The following is a 21,501-nucleotide window of genomic DNA, read 5'->3' on the forward strand; positions in this document are numbered from 1 at the left end:
AAAGCACCGTGAGAATATTCCAATCTAGGAAGGCATCTGGGACACTTCCCCAAAGGAAGAAGGAAGGAAAACATGGGACCTGCCAAGGCGGAATTGGCAGAGTGCTAGGAGATGACACGATCATTGCGCATCAGAGGATTGCCCGGGCAACTTCAACTAGGGAGGGAGTCCAGGACTTTCTCTGGGGAAGGTCCACCCACTTGGCCATCTACCCACGACATAAGAGATAACACCCAGGGTAATCTTACAGGAAAGAGACCAGTGTCTAGAGAGAATGGAGCAGGCCTTTCCAAGTTCGAGGAGAAAGTTAGAAACCGACAAGAAATCCAGAAAAAGGAAAACTATCCTACCTGGAAAGGGGGAGGAGTCAGACTGGTCTGAGATGGCTCTGAAACTCTGTGTGCTTGGAGGTTGTCAGGACAACTTAGCCTTCTGAGGTTCTTTATGACATCACGGTGAACATGTCCCCCAAGATGGCCGCATGGGTACAGTCTGAGGATTGGCCTAGGCTGGGCTATTAAAGGGAGACATACCCAGAAACAGCTTTGACAAACAGAAAGCGGGCACAGAAACTGGAAGAGATCAAACAGACTCTGATGCCAGGGATAAGAAAGGAATCCTTGGCAAGAAGCGAGAATAGAGGGACAAGCACTGAGAGGAGAACATTGTCATCTATTCAAGTCTATGGGGAGGCCATGCTGATTCAAGCTTGAAACTTGACTGGAAACACGAGGCCGCACTTGGGCCTTATCAGACCTACAGTGTCCTTCTGCCTTAAGCATAATCCAAAGTCAAGAAGGATCTCTTGAGGACATTGAAGAGAAGAGTCGATGCCTCCTTTCCTAGGCCCCTAGCGTTCTTGGAAGATCAGTCTCACTTTCCATAGCTCTGGCGTCACGGGGGCCCACTGGCCACATGCTAATGCGTCCCAAGAGATGTCTTGGAAGCCTCGAAGGAATGGAGCCCTGTCATGCTTGGGGTAGGTCTCTTTGTTGGGAAGGGCTCTACAAGTGTGCTGAAAATCACCCTTTTCCAGAGGGCTTGGTTCCTTTGTGAAGGCTGCCCTCCCAGGCTAGAGTGCTCACTTTGGCTCCAATGAAATTCTCTCCCCCGACCTCTTGCCGTAGAAGGATTATTGATTATGTGATTTGACGCCATATGGAAGGAAGCTGGCTGAAAATTAGAACATTACAATTCTGTTTCCAGAAAAATAAACATGCCAGGGCTGAGGATGTAGGTCAAACAAATGGCACAGCCTATAGAAATACAGTCAGCCCGCATCTAGGCGGAATCTAGGGCAACGTCCAAGGGTCAGGGGTCAAGTTCGAAACTTCCCAAATCCACAAAAGAGAAAGAAAAATATCTTTCCTGGAGCGAGGAATTCATCAGATTTGTCTAATTTGTCTCGGAAAAACATGATGTCCATGAAGGGGGTTGCCAGGACCACCTCGAATTTGGAGTTTCTGATCTCAGGATGTCAAACCAACCCAGGTGACCACGGGTTCTCAGTGCTTCGTTTGACCTAGGCTAGGATAGCAAAGAGTCCTACAAGTGACCGCTGCAAATTCAAAGACAGCAACCAAGAATCACGAAAGCACTCACACCTCGGCCTAGAGAACATACGGTGATTCAAGAAATACAAAATTAATCCCTTGGACTGAAGGAGAACGGACTGATAAGCACATCTAAGGGAGATAGCTGAGAAAGACCATGACGAGGATACTGTGGAAAAGAAAAAAAGGTCCCAGAAAATGCAAGGCGAACAGATATCACACCTGAATAATGCACAATGAAAGATGTCAGTCTTTAGACAGGCTCTGCTGGAACGTTTGAAAGTCAGAGAAATTCACAAGCCAAAACACGGCAGCGAAGGTCAAACCTGGGCTCACTGGGAAGGGTGAGTTATGAGACTGCTCCAAGCGGGCTCTGAAGCCCTGTGTCCATGAAGCTTGCCGGGGCAGCAGACACACAATTATGACCAATCCTCTGACGTCACAGTGGCCCCGACAGACCACCTGGCCTCATCTACACAGTGCCAGAGCTGGGCTCAAGCAGCATATTCAAGCCCCATTGCACTCAACTGCAGGTTGCCAATGGAACATGAAAGGGGCCGGCCGGTGGTGCAGCGGTGAGGTCCGCAGCTTCTGGGTCGGTGGCCCGGGGTGGGCCGGGTGGAATCCTGGGGGTGAGCCTCCTCAACACTGCTTCAGTCATTCTGGGGCAGGCGTCCGAGGGGGTGTAGAGGCAGATGGGAAGGGACGTTAGATAGGGCCAGACTTCCACAGCAAATACAGGAGCGTTGCCAGCAGATGTGAGCACAGCGATGCACTTCTGCCAAAACAGAACCAATTACAAGTTGCAAAGAATAGAAAAACGGAAGCTAAACACAAACGAACAAAAAACACAGCTTGCCAGTACGAAGAAGAAGATGTCTATGAAGAGCCTTAGCAAAACAGGTGAAAGCTATGTCAACCGAAAACTAGCAAACGTTTGGGGAAAGAAATTCAAGACGACACAAGGAAAAAGAAGGATATTCCGGGACCTAGGAATGGAAGAATTAACACACTTGAAACGTCCCTAGCGGAGAAAGGAATCTCTGGATTCCATGCAATCCCAGTCAAAGTTGCAGCCATATTTGCCAGAGAGATAGAAGAGAGAATCCTAAAGTTTCCAGCCAGCAACAAGAGACCCTGAATAGGCCAAGGAATCCTGAGGAAAACGAACAAAGCAGGACGTATCACACTTTCTGATTTCAACATAGAGGACGAAGCGCTGGGTACCGAAACGGCACAGTCCGGGCCCAAAAACAGGCACACAGACCCATGCTACAGAATCGAGAGCCCAGAGCCCAACTCAAACATACATGGACAGCCCATTTGCGACCAGGGAGCCAAGAGGAGACAGTGGACAAAGGAGAGTCTCTCCGATAAACGGTGCTGGGAAGCCTGCACAGCCACATGGAACACAACGAGAGTAGACCATGATGTTCCACCTGGCACACGCACCACCTGGAATCGATTAAAGCCCTGAATGGCACACTTGAAACCGTGAAACTTGTAGGAGAAGACCTAGGCAGAGTGCTCTTTGCCATCTGTCTGAGCCGCCTATTGGGAAGAAGCCTGTCTGACTGGGCAAGGGCAGCAAAGGAGACAAGAAACAAACGGGACCACCTCACATGCAGACGCTTCTGCCCAGTCAAGGAAACCATCGACTCAATGCAAAGACAGCACAACAACTGGGAGTGGATGTTTGCAAAGCACACATCGGACAAGGGGTGAAAAGCCCAAAGATACAATCAACTCACACGTCTCCACAAGAAAAAGAACAAGCCAATGAAAACCTGGGCCAAAGATGGACACAGAGATTTCTCCCAAGAAGATCTAAAGAGGGCCAACAGGTGCATGAAAACTTGTTCACCCTCATTAAGCCTGAGGCCAAGGCAAATCCAAACCGCAAGGACATAGCAGCTCACTGTGGTCAGAATGGCTATAAGGAGGCAGACAGGAAACAACAAGCGTCAGAGAGGAGGTGGAGAGAAGGGAAGCCTCCTGCACTGCTGCTGGCAGTGGAAACCGGTGCAGCCACTAGGCCAAGCGGTGTGGAACTGCCTCCGAAATTTAAGAATCCATGTCCCATATGATCCAGCTGTTCCTCTGGGGCGCGTTTAGCCAAAGAACTCGGAAACACTACCGCCTAAAGACATGTGCACCGCTGAGTTCAGCACAGCCTTACTCCCGCTCTCCAAGACTTGGAAGCCGCCCTGGTGCCCAGCAAGGGACGAATGGAGAAGGAACATGGGCTATAGCCACACAATGGCATACCACGCAGCGGGAACAAAGGATGCAATCCAGCCATTTGTGACCACCAGAATGGCTGGGAGGGTTTTAGGGGAAGTGAAACAAGCCCCAGGGACAAAGTCAAATACCGTAGGATCTCACTTACAAGGAGAAGAAAAAGCAAGCACTGACCAACAGGCGGCACTGGACATTTGATCGGGGGTGCCCAGAGGCAAAGCGGGGCGGTGGGGGAGGGTGGAAGAGATGATGAGGCACAAGTGTGTGGTGAGGGCCTGTGATTCGGCTTACGCTGGTGAAGAGGATGGAACCTACACGGAAGTCTAAATCGATGAGGATGTAAATCTGAAAGACATAGGATGTTCGAATGCAGGGTTATGGCAATAAATCCACCTAAAAGCAAAAATCCAAAAAGGGGTCCAGAATGACGGCATACAGCTTTGGGGGCTGAAAGAGATTAGAGAAGGTGAACTTCCAAGGATGGAAAATCACCTCAAAAGGCTTACTGATGCTACAGAAAGGTAGACCATTCCAAATACATGAAGAGGAATCCTACCAAGAGAACCTGATCCGTGCTAAGCCCAGGAACCAACGGAAAACGTTACCGTCCATGATGTTCCTACTAATCACCTTCACGAATAATCCAAACAGGCCCACATCTTCCCAAGTTCAGGCCACAGGTTGGTCCAAAAGTGCAAGTCAGGGCCGGCCCTGTGGTGGAGCGGGCAAGTGCCCACGTTCCGCTTGGGTGGCCCGGGCCTCACTCTTTCACAGCACGGGTGCAGATCACATTAGCACTGTTAGGGAATAGAGATTTCATGGTACGGTGCGGACGGAGGTCCTAAAGAAGTAGCAATTGTGAGGGTCCCTTATCAATACGCACCAGAAAAAGCACCGTGAGAATATTCCAATCTAGGAAGGCATCTGGGACACTTCCCCAAAGGAAGAAGGAAGGAAAACATGGGACCTGCCAAGGCGGAATTGGCAGAGTGCTAGGAGATGACACGATCATTGCGCATCAGAGGATTGCCCGGGCAACTTCAACTAGGGAGGGAGTCCGGGACTTTCTCTGGGGAAGGTCCACCCACTTGGCCATCTACCCACGACATAAGAGATAACACCCAGGGTAATCTTACAGGAAAGAGACCAGTGTCTAGAGAGAATGGAGCAGGCCTTTCCAAGTTCGAGGAGAAAGTTAGAAACCGACAAGAAATCCAGAAAAAGGAAAACTATCCTACCTGGAAAGGGGGAGGAGTCAGACTGGTCTGAGATGGCTCTGAAACTCTGTGTGCTTGGAGGTTGTCAGGACAACTTAGCCTTCTGAGGTTCTTTATGACATCACGGTGAACATGTCCCCCAAGATGGCCGCATGGTTACAGTCTGAGGATTGGCCTAGGCTGGGCTATTAAAGGGAGACATACCCAGAAACAGCTTTGACAAACAGAAAGCGGGCACAGAAACTGGAAGAGATCAAACAGACTCTGATGCCAGGGATAAGAAAGGAATCCTTGGCAAGAAGCCAGAATAGAGGGACAAGCACTGAGAGGAGAACATTGTCATCTATTCAAGTCTATGGGGAGGCCATGCTGATTCAAGCTTGAAACTTGACTGGAAACACGAGGCCGCACTTGGGCCTTATCAGACCTACAGTGTCCTTCTGCCTTAAGCATAATCCAAAGTCAAGAAGGATCTCTTGAGGACATTGAAGAGAAGAGTCGATGCCTCCTTTGCTAGGCCCCTAGCGTTCTTGGAAGATCAGTCTCACTTTCCATAGCTCTGGCGTCACGGGGGCCCACTGGCCACATGCTAATGCGTCCCAAGAGATGTCTTGGAAGCCTCGAAGGAATGGAGCCCTGTCATGCTTGGGGTAGGTCTCTTTGTTGGGAAGGGCTCTACAAGTGTGCTGAAAATCACCCTTTTCCAGAGGGCTTGGTTCCTTTGTGAAGGCTGCCCTCCCAGGCTAGAGTGCTCACTTTGGCTCCAATGAAATTCTCTCCCCCGACCTCTTGCCGTAGAAGGATTATTGATTATGTGCTTTGACGCCATATGGAAGGAAGCTGGCTGAAAATTAGAACATTACAATTCTGTTTCCAGAAAAATAAACATGCCAGGGCTGAGGATGTAGGTCAAACAAATGGCACAGCCTATAGAAATAAAGTCAGCCCTTATCTAGATGGAATCTAGGGCAATGTTCAAGGGTCAGGGGTCAAGTTCGAAATTTCCCGAATCCACAAAAGAGAAAGAAAAATATCTTTCCTGGAGCGAGGAATTCATCAGATTTGTCTAATTTGTCTCAGAAAAACATTATGTCCATGAAGGGGGTTGCCAGGACCACCTCGAATTTGGAGTTTCTGATCTCAGGATGTCAAACCAACCCAGGTGACCACGGGTTCTCAGTGCTTCGTTTGACCTAGGCTAGGATAGCAAAGAGTCCTACAAGTGACCGCTGCAAATTCAAAGACAGCAACCAAGAATCACGAAAGCACTCACACCTCGGCCTAGAGAACATACGGTGATTCAAGAAATACAAAATTAATCCCTTGGACTGAAGGAGAACGGACTGATAAGCACATCTAAGGGAGATAGCTGAGAAAGACCATGACGAGGATACTGTGGAAAAGAAAAAAAGGTCCCAGAAAATGCAAGGCGAACAGATATCACACCTGAATAATGCACAATGAAAGATGTCAGTCTTTAGACAGGCTCTGCTGGAACGTTTGAAAGTCAGAGAAATTCACAAGCCAAAACACGGCAGCGAAGGTCAAACCTGGGCTCACTGGGAAGGGTGAGTTATGAGACTGCTCCAAGCGGGCTCTGAAGCCCTGTGTCCATGAAGCTTGCCGGGGCAGCAGACACACAATTATGACCAATCCTCTGACGTCACAGTGGCCCCGACAGACCACCTGGCCTCATCTACACAGTGCCAGAGCTGGGCTCAAGCAGCATATTCAAGCCCCATTGCACTCAACTGCAGGTTGCCAATGGAACATGAAAGGGGCCGGCCGGTGGTGCAGCGGTGAGGTCCGCAGCTTCTGGGTCGGTGGCCCGGGGTGGGCCGGGTGGAATCCTGGGGGTGAGCCTCCTCAACACTGCTTCAGTCATTCTGGGGCAGGCGTCCGAGGGGGTGTAGAGGCAGATGGGAAGGGACGTTAGATAGGGCCAGACTTCCACAGCAAATACAGGAGCGTTGCCAGCAGATGTGAGCACAGCGATGCACTTCTGCCAAAACAGAACCAATTACAAGTTGCAAAGAATAGAAAAACGGAAGCTAAACACAAACGAACAAAAAACACAGCTTGCCAGTACGAAGAAGAAGATGTCTATGAAGAGCCTTAGCAAAACAGGTGAAAGCTATGTCAACCGAAAACTAGCAAACGTTTGGGGAAAGAAATTCAAGACGACACAAGGAAAAAGAAGGATATTCCGGGACCTAGGAATGGAAGAATTAACACACTTGAAACGTCCATAGCGGAGAAAGGAATCTCTGGATTCCATGCAATCCCAGTCAAAGTTGCAGCCATATTTGCCAGAGAGATAGAAGAGAGAATCCTAAAGTTTCCAGCCAGCAACAAGAGACCATGAATAGGCCAAGGAATCCTGAGGAAAACGAACAAAGCAGGACGTATCACACTTTCTGATTTCAACATAGAGGACGAAGCGCTGGGTACCGAAACGGCACAGTCCGGGCCCAAAAACAGGCACACAGACCCATGCTACAGAATCGAGAGCCCAGAGCCCAACTCAAACATACATGGACAGCCCATTTGCGACCAGGGAGCCAAGAGGAGACAGTGGACAAAGGAGAGTCTCTCTGATAAACGGTGCTGGGAAGCCTGCACAGCCACATGGAACACAACGAGAGTAGACCATGATGTTCCACCTGGCACACGCACCACCTGGAATCGATTAAAGCCCTGAATGGCACACTTGAAACCGTGAAACTTGTAGGAGAAGACCTAGGCAGAGTGCTCTTTGCCATCTGTCTGAGCCGCCTATTGGGAAGAAGCCTGTCTGACTGGGCAAGGGCAGCAAAGGAGACAACAAACAAACGGGACCACCTCACATGCAGACGCTTCTGCCCAGTCAAGGAAACCATCGACTCAATGCAAAGACAGCACAACAACTGGGAGTGGATGTTTGCAAAGCACACATCGGACAAGGGGTGAAAAGCCCAAAGATACAATCAACTCACACGTCTCCACAAGAAAAAGAACAAGCCAATGAAAACCTGGGCCAAAGATGGACACAGAGATTTCTCCCAAGAAGATCTAAAGAGGGCCAACAGGTGCATGAAAACTTGTTCACCCTCATTAAGCCTGAGGCCAAGGCAAATCCAAACCGCAAGGACATAGCAGCTCACTGTGGTCAGAATGGCTATAAGGAGGCAGACAGGAAACAACAAGCGTCAGAGAGGAGGTGGAGAGAAGGGAAGCCTCCTGCACTGCTGCTGGCAGTGGAAACCGGTGCAGCCACTAGGCCAAGCGGTGTGGAACTGCCTCCGAAATTTAAGAATCCATGTCCCATATGATCCAGCTGTTCCTCTGGGGCGCGTTTAGCCAAAGAACTCGGAAACACTACCGCCTAAAGACATGTGCACCACTGAGTTCAGCACAGCCTTACTCCCGCTCTCCAAGACTTGGAAGCCGCCCTGGTGCCCAGCAAGGGACGAATGGAGAAGGAACATGGGCTATAGCCACACAATGGCATACCACTCAGCGGGAACAAAGGATGCAATCCAGCCATTTGTGACCACCAGAATGGCTGGGAGGGTTTTAGGGGAAGTGAAACAAGCCCCAGGGACAAAGTCAAATACCGTAGGATCTCACTTACAAGGAGAAGAAAAAGCAAGCACTGACCAACAGGCGGCACTGGACATTTGATCGGGGGTGCCCAGAGGCAAAGCGGGGCGGTGGGGGAGGGTGGAAGAGATGATGAGGCACAAGTGTGTGGTGAGGGCCTGTGATTCGGCTTACGCTGGTGAAGAGGATGGAACCTACACGGAAGTCTAAATCGATGAGGATGTAAATCTGAAAGACATAGGATGTTCGAATGCAGGGTTATGGCAATAAATCCACCTAAAATCAAACATCCAAAAAGGGGTCCAGAATGACGGCATACAGCTTTGGGGGCTGAAAGAGATTAGAGAAGGTGAACTTCCAAGGATGGAAAATCACCTCAAAAGGCTTACTGATGCTACAGAAAGGTAGACCATTCCAAATACATGAAGAGGAATCCTACCAAGAGAACCTGATCCGTGCTAAGCCCAGGAACCAACGGAAAACGTTACCGTCCATGATGTTCCTACTAATCACCTTCACGAATAATCCAAACAGGCCCACATCTTCCCAAGTTCAGGCCACAGGTTGGTCCAAAAGTGCAAGTCAGGGCCGGCCCTGTGGTGGAGCGGGCAAGTGCCCACGTTCCGCTTCGGTGGCCCGGGCCTCACTCTTTCACAGCACGGGTGCAGATCACATTAGCACTGTTAGGGAATAGAGATTTCATGGTACGGTGCGGACGGAGGTCCTAAAGAAGTAGCAATTGTGAGGGTCCCTTATCAATACGCACCAGAAAAAGCACCGTGAGAATATTCCAATCTAGGAAGGCATCTGGGACACTTCCCCAAAGGAAGAAGGAAGGAAAACATGGGACCTGCCAAGGCGGAATTGGCAGAGTGCTAGGAGATGACACGATCATTGCGCATCAGAGGATTGCCCGGGCAACTTCAACTAGGGAGGGAGTCCAGGACTTTCTCTGGGGAAGGTCCACCCACTTGGCCATCTACCCACGACATAAGAGATAACACCCAGGGTAATCTTACAGGAAAGAGACCAGTGTCTAGAGAGAATGGAGCAGGCCTTTCCAAGTTCGAGGAGAAAGTTAGAAACCGACAAGAAATCCAGAAAAAGGAAAACTATCCTACCTGGAAAGGGGGAGGAGTCAGACTGGTCTGAGATGGCTCTGAAACTCTGTGTGCTTGGAGGTTGTCAGGACAACTTGGCCTTCTGAGGTTCTTTATGACATCACGGTGAACATGTCCCCCAAGATGGCCGCATGGGTACAGTCTGAGGATTGGCCTAGGCTGGGCTATTAAAGGGAGACATATCCAGAAACAGCTTTGACAAACAGAAAGCGGGCACAGAAACTGGAAGAGATCAAACAGACTCTGATGCCAGGGATAAGAAAGGAATCCTTGGCAAGAAGCGAGAATAGAGGGACAAGCACTGAGAGGAGAACATTGTCATCTATTCAAGTCTATGGGGAGGCCATGCTGATTCAAGCTTGAAACTTGACTGGAAACACGAGGCCGCACTTGGGCCTTATCAGACCTACAGTGTCCTTCTGCCTTAAGCATAATCCAAAGTCAAGAAGGATCTCTTGAGGACATTGAAGAGAAGAGTCGATGCCTCCTTTCCTAGGCCCCTAGCGTTCTTGGAAGATCAGTCTCACTTTCTATAGCTCTGGCGTCACGGGGGCCCACTGGCCACATGCTAATGCGTCCCAAGAGATGTCTTGGAAGCCTCGAAGGAATGGAGCCCTGTCATGCTTGGGGTAGGTCTCTTTGTTGGGAAGGGCTCTACAAGTGTGCTGAAAATCACCCTTTTCCAGAGGGCTTGGTTCCTTTGTGAAGGCTGCCCTCCCAGGCTAGAGTGCTCACTTTGGCTCCAATGAAATTCTCTCCCCCGACCTCTTGCCGTAGAAGGATTATTGATTATGTGCTTTGACGCCATATGGAAGGAAGCTGGCTGAAAATTAGAACATTGCAATTCTGTTTCCAGAAAAATAAACATGCCAGGGCTGAGGATGTAGGTCAAACAAATGGCACAGCCTATAGAAATAAAGTAAGCCCGCATCTAGACGGAATCTAGGGCAACGTCCAAGGGTCAGGGGTCAAGTTCGAAACTTCCCAAATCCACAAAAGAGAAAGAAAAATATCTTTCCTGGAGCGAGGAATTCATCAGATTTGTCTAATTTGTCTCGGAAAAACATGATGTCCATGAAGGGGGTTGCCAGGACCACCTCGAATTTGGAGTTTCTGATCTCAGGATGTCAAACCAACCCAGGTGACCACGGGTTCTCAGTGCTTCGTTTGACCTAGGCTAGGATAGCAAAGAGTCCTACAAGTGACCGCTGCAAATTCAAAGACAGCAACCAAGAATCACGAAAGCACTCACACCTCGGCCTAGAGAACATACGGTGATTCAAGAAATACAAAATTAATCCCTTGGACTGAAGGAGAACGGACTGATAAGCACATCTAAGGGAGATAGCTGAGAAAGACCATGACGAGCATACTGTGGAAAAGAAAAAAAGGTCCCAGAAAATGCAAGGCGAACAGATATCACACCTGAATAGTCCACAATGAAAGATGTCAGTCTTTAGACAGGCTCTGCTGGAACGTTTGAAAGTCAGAGAAATTCACAAGCCAAAACACGGCAGCGAAGGTCAAACCTGGGCTCACTGGGAAGGGTGAGTTATGAGACTGCTCCAAGCGGGCTCTGAAGCCCTGTGTCCATGAAGCTTGCCGGGACAGCAGACACACAATTATGACCAATCCTCTGACGTCACAGTGGCCCCGACAAACCACCTGGCCTCATCTACACAGTGCCAGAGCTGGGCTCAAGCAGCATATTCAAGCCCCATTGCACTCAACTGCAGGTTGCCAATGGAACATGAAAGGGGCCGGCCGGTGGTGCAGCGGTGAGGTCCGCAGCTTCTGGGTCGGTGGCCCGGGGTGGGCCGGGTGGAATCCTGGGGGTGAGCCTCCTCACCACTGCTTCAGTCATTCTGGGGCAGGCGTCCGAGGGGGTGTAGAGGCAGATGGGAAGGGACGTTAGATAGGGCCAGACTTCCACAGCAAATACAGGAGCGTTGCCAGCAGATGTGAGCACAGCGATGCACTTCTGCCAAAACAGAACCAATTGCAAGTTGCAAAGAATAGAAAAACGGAAGCTAAACACAAACGAACAAAAAACACAGCTTGCCAGTACGAAGAAGAAGATGTCTATGAAGAGCCTTAGCAAAACAGGTGAAAGCTATGTCAACCGAAAACTAGCAAACGTTTGGGGAAAGAAATTCAAGACGACACAAGGAAAAAGAAGGATATTCCGGGACCTAGGAATGGAAGACTTAACACACTTGAAACGTCCATAGCGGAGAAAGGAATCTCTGGATTCCATGCAATCCCAGTCAAAGTTGCAGCCATATTTGCCAGAGAGATAGAAGAGAGAATCCTAAAGTTTCCAGCCAGCAACAAGAGACCCTGAATAGGCCAAGGAATCCTCAGGAAAACGAACAAAGCAGGACGTATCACACTTTCTGATTTCAACATAGAGGACGAAGCGCTAGGTACCGAAACGGCACAGTCCGGGCCCAAAAACAGGCACACAGACCCATGCAACAGAATCGAGAGCCCAGAGCCCAACTCAAACATACATGGACAGCCCATTTGCGACCAGGGAGCCAAGAGGAGACAGTGGACAAAGGAGAGTCTCTCCGATAAACGGTGCTGGGAAGCCTGCACAGCCACATGGAACACAACGAGAGTAGACCATGATGTTCCACCTGGCACACGCACCACCTGGAATCGATTAAAGCCCTGAATGGCACACTTGAAACCGTGAAACTTGTAGGAGAAGACCTAGGCAGAGTGCTCTTTGCCATCTGTCTGAGCCGCCTATTGGGAAGAAGCATGTCTGACTGGGCAAGGGCAGCAAAGGAGACAAGAAACAAACGGGACCACCTCACATGCAGACGCTTCTGCCCAGTCAAGGAAACCATCGACTCAATGCAAAGACAGCACAACAACTGGGAGTGGATGTTTGCAAAGCACACATCGGACAAGGGGGGAGAAGCCCAAAGATACAATCAACTCACACGTCTCCACAAGAAAAAGTACAAGCCAATGAAAACCTGGGCCAAAGATGGACACAGAGATTTCTCCCAAGAAGATCTAAAGAGGGCCAACAGGTGCATGAAAACTTGTTCACCCTCATTAAGCCTGAGGCCAAGGCAAATCCAAACCACAAGGACATAGCAGCTCACTGTGGTCAGAATGGCTATAAGGAGGCAGACAGGAAACAACAAGCGTCAGAGAGGAGGTGGAGAGAAGGGAAGCCTCCTGCACTGCTGCTGGCAGTGGAAACCGGTGCAGCCACTAGGCCAAGCGGTGTGGAACTGCCTCCGAAATTTAAGAATCCATGTCCCATATGATCCAGCTATTCCTCTGGGGCGCGTTTAGCCAAACAACTCGGAAACACTACCGCCTAAAGACATGTGCCCCGCTGAGTTCACCACAGCCTTACTCCCGCTCTCCAAGACTTGGAAGCCGCCCTGGTGCCCAGCAAGGGACGAATGGAGAAGGAACATGGGCTATAGCCACACAATGGCATACCACTCAGCGGGAACAAAGGATGCAATCCAGCCATTTGTGACCACCAGAATGGCTGGGAGGGTTTTAGGGGAAGTGAAACAAGCCCCAGGGACAAAGTCAAATACCGTAGGATCTCACTTACAAGGAGAAGAAAAAGCAAGCACTGACCAACAGGCGGCACTGGAGATTTGATCGGGGGTGCCCAGAGGCAAAGCGGGGCGGTGGGGGAGGGTGAAAGAGATGATGAGGCACAAGTGTGTGGTGAGGGCCTGTGATTCGGCTTACGCTGGTGAAGAGGATGGAACCTACACGGAAGTCTAAATCGATGAGGATGTAAATCTGAAAGACATAGGATGTTCGAATGCAGGGTTATGGCAATAAATCCACCTAAAATCAAACATCCAAAAAGGGGTCCAGAATGACGGCATACAGCTTTGGGGGCTGAAAGAGATTAGAGAAGGTGAACTTCCAAGGATGGAAAATCACCTCAAAAGCCTGACTGATGCTACAGAAAGGTAGACCATTCCAAATACATGAAGAGGAATCCTACCAAGAGAACCTGATCCGTGCTAAGCCCAGGAACCAACGGAAAACGTTACCGTCCATGATGTTCCTACTAATCCGCTTCACGAATAATCCAAACAGGCCCACATCTTGCCAAGTTCAGGCCACAGGTTGGTCCAAAAGTACAAGTCAGGGCCGGCCCTGTGGTGGAGTGGGCAAGTGCCCACGTTCCGCTTGGGTGGCCCGGGCCTCACTCTTTCACGGCCCGGGTGCAGATCACATTAGCACTGTTAGGGAATAGAGATTTCATGGTACGGTGCGGACAGAGGTCATAAAGAAGTAGCAATTGTGAGGGTCCCTTATCAATACGCACCAGAAAAAGCACCGTGAGAATATTCCAATCTAGGAAGGCATCTGGTACACTTCCCCAAAGGAAGAAGGAAGGAAAACATGGGACCTGCCAAGGCGGAATTGGCAGAGTGCTAGGAGATGACACGATCATTGCGCATCAGAGGATTGCCCGGGCAACTTCAACTTGGGAGGGAGTCCAGGACTTTCTCTGGGGAAGGTCCACCCACTTGGCCATCTACCCACGACATAAGAGATAATACCCAGGGTAATCTTACAGGAAAGAGACCAGTGTCTAGAGAGAATGGAGCAGGCCTTTCCAAGTTCGAGGAGAAAGTTAGAAACCGACAAGAAATCCAGAAAAAGGAAAACTATCCTACCTGGAAAGGGGGAGGAGTCAGACTGGTCTGAGATGGCTCTGAAACTCTGTGTGCTTGGAGGTTGTCAGGACAACTTGGCCTTCTGAGGTTCTTTATGACATCACGGTGAACATGTCCCCCAAGATGGCCGCATGGTTACAGTCTGAGGATTGGCCTAGGCTGGGCTATTAAAGGGAGACATACCCAGAAACAGCTTTGACAAACAGAAAGCGGGCACAGAAACTGGAAGAGATCAAACAGACTCTGATGCCAGGGATAAGAAAGGAATCCTTGGCAAGAAGCCAGAATAGAGGGACAAGCACTGAGAGGAGAACATTGTCATCTATTCAAGTCTATGGGGAGGCCATGCTGATTCAAGCTTGAAACTTGATTGGAAACACGAGGCCGCACTTGGGCCTTATCAGACCTACAGTGTCCTTCTGCCTTAAGCATAATCCAAAGTCAAGAAGGATCTCTTGAGGACGTTGAAGAGAAGAGTCGATGCCTCCTTTCCTAGGCCCCTAGCGTTCTTGGAAGATCAGTCTCACTTTCCATAGCTCTGGCGTCACGGGGGCCCACTGGCCACATGCTAATGCGTCCCAAGAGATGTCTTGGAAGCCTCGAAGGAATGGAGCCCTGTCATGCTTGGGGTAGGTCTCTTTGTTGGGAAGGGCTCTACAAGTGTGCTGAAAATCACCCTTTTCCAGAGGGCTTGGTTCCTTTGTGAAGGCTGCCCTCCCAGGCTAGAGTGCTCACTTTGGCTCCAATGAAATTCTCTCCCCCGACTTCTTGCCGTAGAAGGATTATTGATTATGTGCTTTGACGCCATATGGAAGGAAGCTGGCTGAAAATTAGAACATTACAATTCTGTTTCCAGAAAAATAAACATGCCAGGGCTGAGGATGTAGGTCAAACAAATGGCACAGCCTATAGAAATAAAGTCAGCCCTTATCTAGATGGAATCTAGGGCAATGTTCAAGGGTCAGGGGTCAAGTTCGAAATTTCCCGAATCCACAAAAGAGAAAGAAAAATATCTTTCCTGGAGCGAGGAATTCATCAGATTTGTCTAATTTGTCTCAGAAAAACATTATGTCCATGAAGGGGGTTGCCAGGACCACCTCGAATTTGGAGTTTCTGATCTCAGGATGTCACACCAAGCCAGATGACCACGGGTTCTCAGTGCTTCGCTTGACCTAGGCTAGGATAGCAAAGAGTCCTACAAGTGACCGCTGCAAATTCAAAGACAGCAACCAAGAATCACGAAAGCACTCACACCTCGGCCTAGAGAACATACGGTGATTCAAGAAATACAAAATTAATCCCTTGGACTGAAGGAGAACGGACTGATGAGCACATCTAAGGGAGATAGCTGAGAAAGACCATGACGAGTATACTGTGGAAAAGAAAAAAAGGTCCCAGAAAATGCAAGGCGAACAGATATCACACCTGAATAATCCACAATGAAAGATGTCAGTCTTTAGACACACTGTGCTGGAACGTTTGAAAGTCAGAGAAATTCACAAGCCAAAAAACGGCAACGAAGGTCAAACCTGGGCTCACTGGGAAGGGTGGGTTATGGGACTGCTCCAAGCGGGCTCTGAAGCACTGTGTCCGTGAAGTTTGCCGGGACAGCAGACGCACAGCTATCACCAATCCTCTGACGTCACAGTGGCCCCGACAAACCACCTGGCCTCATCTACACAGTGCCAGAGTTGGGCTCAAGCAGCATATTCAAGCCCCATTGCACTCAACTGCAGGTTGCCAATGGAACATGAAAGGGGCCGGCCGGTGGTGCAGCGGTGAGGTCCGCAGCTTCTGGGTCGGTGGCCCGGGGTGGGCCGGGTGGAATCCTGGGGGTGAGCCTCCTCACCACTGCTTCAGTCATTCTGGGGCAGGCGTCTGAGGGGGTGCAGAGGCAGATGGGAAGGGACGTTAGATAGGGCCAGACTTCCACAGCAAATACAGGAGCATTGCCAGCAGATGTGAGCACAGCGATGCACTTCTGCCAAAACAGAACCAATTACAAGTTGCAAAGAGTAGACAAACGGAAGCTAAACACAAACGAACAAAAAACACAGCTTGCCAGTACGAAGAAGAAGATGTCTATGAAGAGCCTTAGCAAAACAGGTGAAAGCTATGTCAACCGAAAACTAGCAAACGTTTGGGGAAAGAAATTCAAGACGACACAAGGAAAAAGAAGGATATTCCGGGACCTAGGAATGGAAGAATTAACACACTTGAAACGTCCCTAGCGGAGAAAGGAATCTCTGGATTCCATGCAATCCCAGTCAAAGTTGCAGCCATATTTGCCAGAGAGATAGAAGAGAGAATCCAAAAGTTTCCAGCCAGCAACAAGAGACCCTGAATAGGCCAAGGAATCCTCAGGAAAATGAACAAAGCAGGACGTATCACACTTTCTGATTTCAACATAGAGGACGAAGCGCTAGGTACCGAAACGGCACAGTCCGGGCCCAAAAACAGGCACACAGACCCATGCAACAGAATCGAGAGCCCAGAGCCCAACTCAAACATACAAGGACAGCCCATTTGCGACCAGGGAGCCAAGAGGAGACAGTGGACAAAGGAGAGTCTCTCCGATAAACGGTGCTGGGAAGCCTGCACAGCCACATGGAACACAACGAGAGTAGACCATGATGTTCCACCTGGCACACGCACCACCTGGAATGGATTAAAGCCCTGAATGGCACACTTGAAACCGTGAAACTTGTAGGAGAAGACCTAGGCAGAGTGCACTTTGCCATCTGTCTGAGCCGCCTAGTTGGAAGAAGCCTGTCTGACTGGGCAAGGGCAACAAAGGAGACAAGAAACAAACGGGACCACCTCACATGCAGACGCTTCTGCCCAGTCAAGGAAACCATCGACTCAATGCAAAGACAGCACAACAACTGGGAGTGGATGTTTGCAAAGCACACATCGGACAAGGGGTGAAAAGCCCAAAGATACAATCAACTCACACGTCTCCACAAGAAAAAGAACAAGCCAATGAAATCCTGGGCCAAAGATGGACACAGAGATTTCTCCCAAGAAGATCTAAAGAGGGCCAACAGGTGCATGAAAACTTGTTCACCCTTATTAAGTCTGAGGCCAAGGCAAATCCAAACCGCAATGACATAGCAGCTCACTGTGGTCAGAATGGCTATAAGGAGGCAGACAGGAAGCAACAAGCGTCAGAGAGGAGGTGGAGAGAAGGGAAGCCTCCAGCACTGCTGCTGGCAGTGGAAACCGGTGCAGACACTAGGCCAAGCGGTGTGGAACTGTCTCCGAAATTTAAGAATCCATGTCCCATATGATCCAGCTATTCCTCTGGGGCGCGTTTAGCCAAAGAACTTGGAAACACTACCGCCTAAAGACATGTGCACCGCTGAGTTCACCACAGCCTTACTCCCGCTCTCCAAGACTTGGAAGCCGCCCTGGTGCCCAGCAAGGGACGAATGGAGAAGGAACATGGGCTATAGCCACACAATGGCAGACCACTCAGCGGGAACAAAGGATGCAATCCAGCCATTTGTGACCACCAGAATGGCTGGGAGGGTTTTAGGGGAAGTGAAACAAGCCCCAGGGACAAAGTCAAATACCGTAGGATCTCACTTACAAGGAGAAGAAAAAACAAGCACTAACCAACAGGTGGCACTGGACATTTGATCGGGGGCGCCCAGAGGCAAAGCGGGGCGGTGGGGGAGGGTGAAAGAGATGATGAGGCACAAGTGTGTGGTGAGGGCCTGTGATTCGGCTTACGCTGGTGAAGAGGATGGAACCTACACGGAAGTCTAAATCGATGAGGATGTAAATCTGAAAGACATAGCATGTTCGAATGCAGGGTTATGGCAATAAATCCACCTAAAATCAAACATCCAAAAAGGGGTCCAGAATGACGGCATACAGCTTTGGGGGCTGAAAGAGATTAGAGAAGGTGAACTTCCAAGGATGGAAAATCACCTCAAAAGCCTGACTGATGCTACAGAAAGGTAGACCATTCCAAATACATGAAGAGGAATCCTACCAAGAGAACCTGATCCGTGCCTAGCCCAGGAACCAACGGAAAACGTTACCGTCCATGATGTTCCTACTAATCCCCTTCACGAATAATCCAAACAGGCCCACATCTTCCCAAGTTCAGGCCACAGGTTGGTCCAAAAGTACAAGTCAGGGCCGGCCCTGTGGTGGAGCGGGCAAGTGCCCACGTTCCGCTTGGGTGGCCCGGGCCTCACTCTTTCACAGCGCGGGTGCAGATCACATTAGCACTGTTAGGGAATAGAGATTTCATGGTACGGTGCGGACAGAGGTCATAAAGGAGTAGCAATTGTGAGGGTCCGTTCTCAATACGCACCAGAAAAAGAACCGTGAGAATATTCCAATCTAGGAAGGCATCTGGTACACTTCCCCAAAGGAAGAAGGAAGGAAAACATGGGACCTGCCAAGGCGGAATTGGCAGAGTGCTAGGAGATGACACGATCATTGCGCATCAGAGGATTGCCTGGGCAACTTCAACTTGGGAGGGAGTCCAGGACTTTCTCTGGGGAAGGTCCACCCACTTGGCCATCTACCCAAGACATAAGAGAAAACACCCAGGGTAATCTTACAGGAAAGAAACCAGTGTCTAGAGAGAATGGAGCAGGCCTTTCCAAGTTCGAGGAGAAAGTTAGAAACCGACAAGAAATCCAGAAAAAGGAAAACTATCCTACCTGGAAAGGGGGAGGAGTCAGACTGGTCTGAGATGGCTCTGAAACTCTGTGTGCTTGGAGGTTGTCAGGACAACTTGGCCTTCTGAGGTTCTTTATGACATCACGGTGAACATGTCCCCCAAGATGGCCGCATGGTTACAGTCTGAGGATTGGCCTAGGCTGGGCTATTAAAGGGAGTCATACCCAGAAACAGCTTTGACAAACAGAAAGCGGGCACAGAAACTGGAAGAGATCAAACAGACTCTGATGCCAGGGATAAGAAAGGAATCCTTGGCAAGAAGCCAGAATAGAGGGACAAGCACTGAGAGGAGAACATTGTCATCTATTCAAGTCTATGGGGAGGCCATGCTGATTCAAGCTTGAAACTTGATTGGAAACACGAGGCCGCACTTGGGCCTTATCAGACCTACAGTGTCCTTCTGCCTTAAGCATAATCCAAAGTCAAGAAGGATCTCTTGAGGACGTTGAAGAGAAGAGTCGATGCCTCCTTTCCTAGGCCCCTAGCATTCTTGGAAGATCAGTCTCACTTTCCATAGCTCTGGCGTCACGGGGGCCCACTGGCCACATGCTAATGCGTCCCAAGAGATGTCTTGGAAGCCTTGAAGGAATGGAGCCCTGTCATGCTTGGGGTAGGTCTCTTTGTTGGGAAGGGCTCTACAAGTGTGCTGAAAATCACCCTTTTCCAGAGGGCTTGGTTCCTTTGTGAAGGCTGCCCTCCCAGGCTAGAGTGCTCACTTTGGCTCCAATGAAATTCTCTCCCCCGACTTCTTGCCGTAGAAGGATTATTGATTATGTGCTTTGACGCCATATGGAAGGAAGCTGGCTGAAAATTAGAACATTACAATTCTGTTTCCAGAAAAATAAACATGCCAGGGCTGAGGATGTAGGTCAAACAAATGGCACAGCCTATAGAAATAAAGTCAGCCCTTATCTTGATGGAATCTAGGGCAATGTTCAAGGGTCAGGGGTCAAGTTCGAAACTTCCCGAATCCACAAAAGAGAAAGAAAAATATCTTTCCTGGAGCGAGGAATTCATCAGATTTGTCTAATTTGTCTCAGAAAAACATTATGTCCATGAAGGGGGTTGCCAGGACCACCTCGAATTTGGAGTTTCTGATCTCAGGATGTCAAACCAAGCCAGATGACCACGGGTTGTCAGTGCTTCGCTTGACCTAGGCTAGGATAGCAAAGAGTCCTACAAGTGACCGCTGCAAATTCAAAGACAGCAACCAAGAATCACGAAAGCACTCACACCTCGGCCTAGAGAACATACGGTGATTCAAGAAATACAAAATTAATCCCTTGGACTGAAGGAGAACGGACTGATGAGCACATCTAAGGGAGATAGCTGAGAAAGACCATGACGAGTATACTGTGGAAAAGAAAAAAAGGTCCCAGAAAATGCAAGGCGAACAGATATCACACCTGAATAATCCACAATGAAAGATGTCAGTCTTTAGACACACTGTGCTGGAACGTTTGAAAGTCAGAGAAATTCACAAGCCAAAACACGGCAGCGAAGGTCAAACCTGGGCTCACTGGGAAGGGTGAGTTATGAGACTGCTCCAAGCGGGCTCTGAAGCCCTGTGTCCATGAAGCTTGCCGGGGCAGCAGACACACAATTATGACCAATCCTCTGACGTCACAGTGGCCCCGACAGACCACCTGGCCTCATCTACACAGTGCCAGAGCTGGGCTCAAGCAGCATATTCAAGCCCCATTGCACTCAACTGCAGGTTGCCAATGGAACATGAAAGGGGCCGGCCGGTGGTGCAGCGGTGAGGTCCGCAGCTTCTGGGTCGGTGGCCCGGGGTGGGCCGGGTGGAATCCTGGGGGTGAGCCTCCTCAACACTGCTTCAGTCATTCTGGGGCAGGCGTCCGAGGGGGTGTAGAGGCAGATGGGAAGGGACGTTAGATAGGGCCAGACTTCCACAGCAAATACAGGAGCGTTGCCAGCAGATGTGAGCACAGCGATGCACTTCTGCCAAAACAGAACCAATTACAAGTTGCAAAGAATAGAAAAACGGAAGCTAAACACAAACGAACAAAAAACACAGCTTGCCAGTACGAAGAAGAAGATGTCTATGAAGAGCCTTAGCAAAACAGGTGAAAGCTATGTCAACCGAAAACTAGCAAACGTTTGGGGAAAGAAATTCAAGACGACACAAGGAAAAAGAAGGATATTCCGGGACCTAGGAATGGAAGACTTAACACACTTGAAACGTCCCTAGCGGAGAAAGGAATCTCTGGATTCCATGCAATCCCAGTCAAAGTTGCAGCCATATTTGCCAGAGAGATAGAAGAGAGAATCCTAAAGTTTCCAGCCAGCAACAAGAGACCCTGAATAGGCCAAGGAATCCTCAGGAAAACGAACAAAGCAGGACGTATCACACTTTCTGATTTCAACATAGAGGACGAAGCGC

Source organism: Equus asinus, chromosome X (genome assembly GCF_041296235.1).
Source record: "Equus asinus isolate D_3611 breed Donkey chromosome X, EquAss-T2T_v2, whole genome shotgun sequence".
Classification (NCBI taxonomy): Eukaryota; Metazoa; Chordata; class Mammalia; order Perissodactyla; family Equidae; genus Equus; species Equus asinus.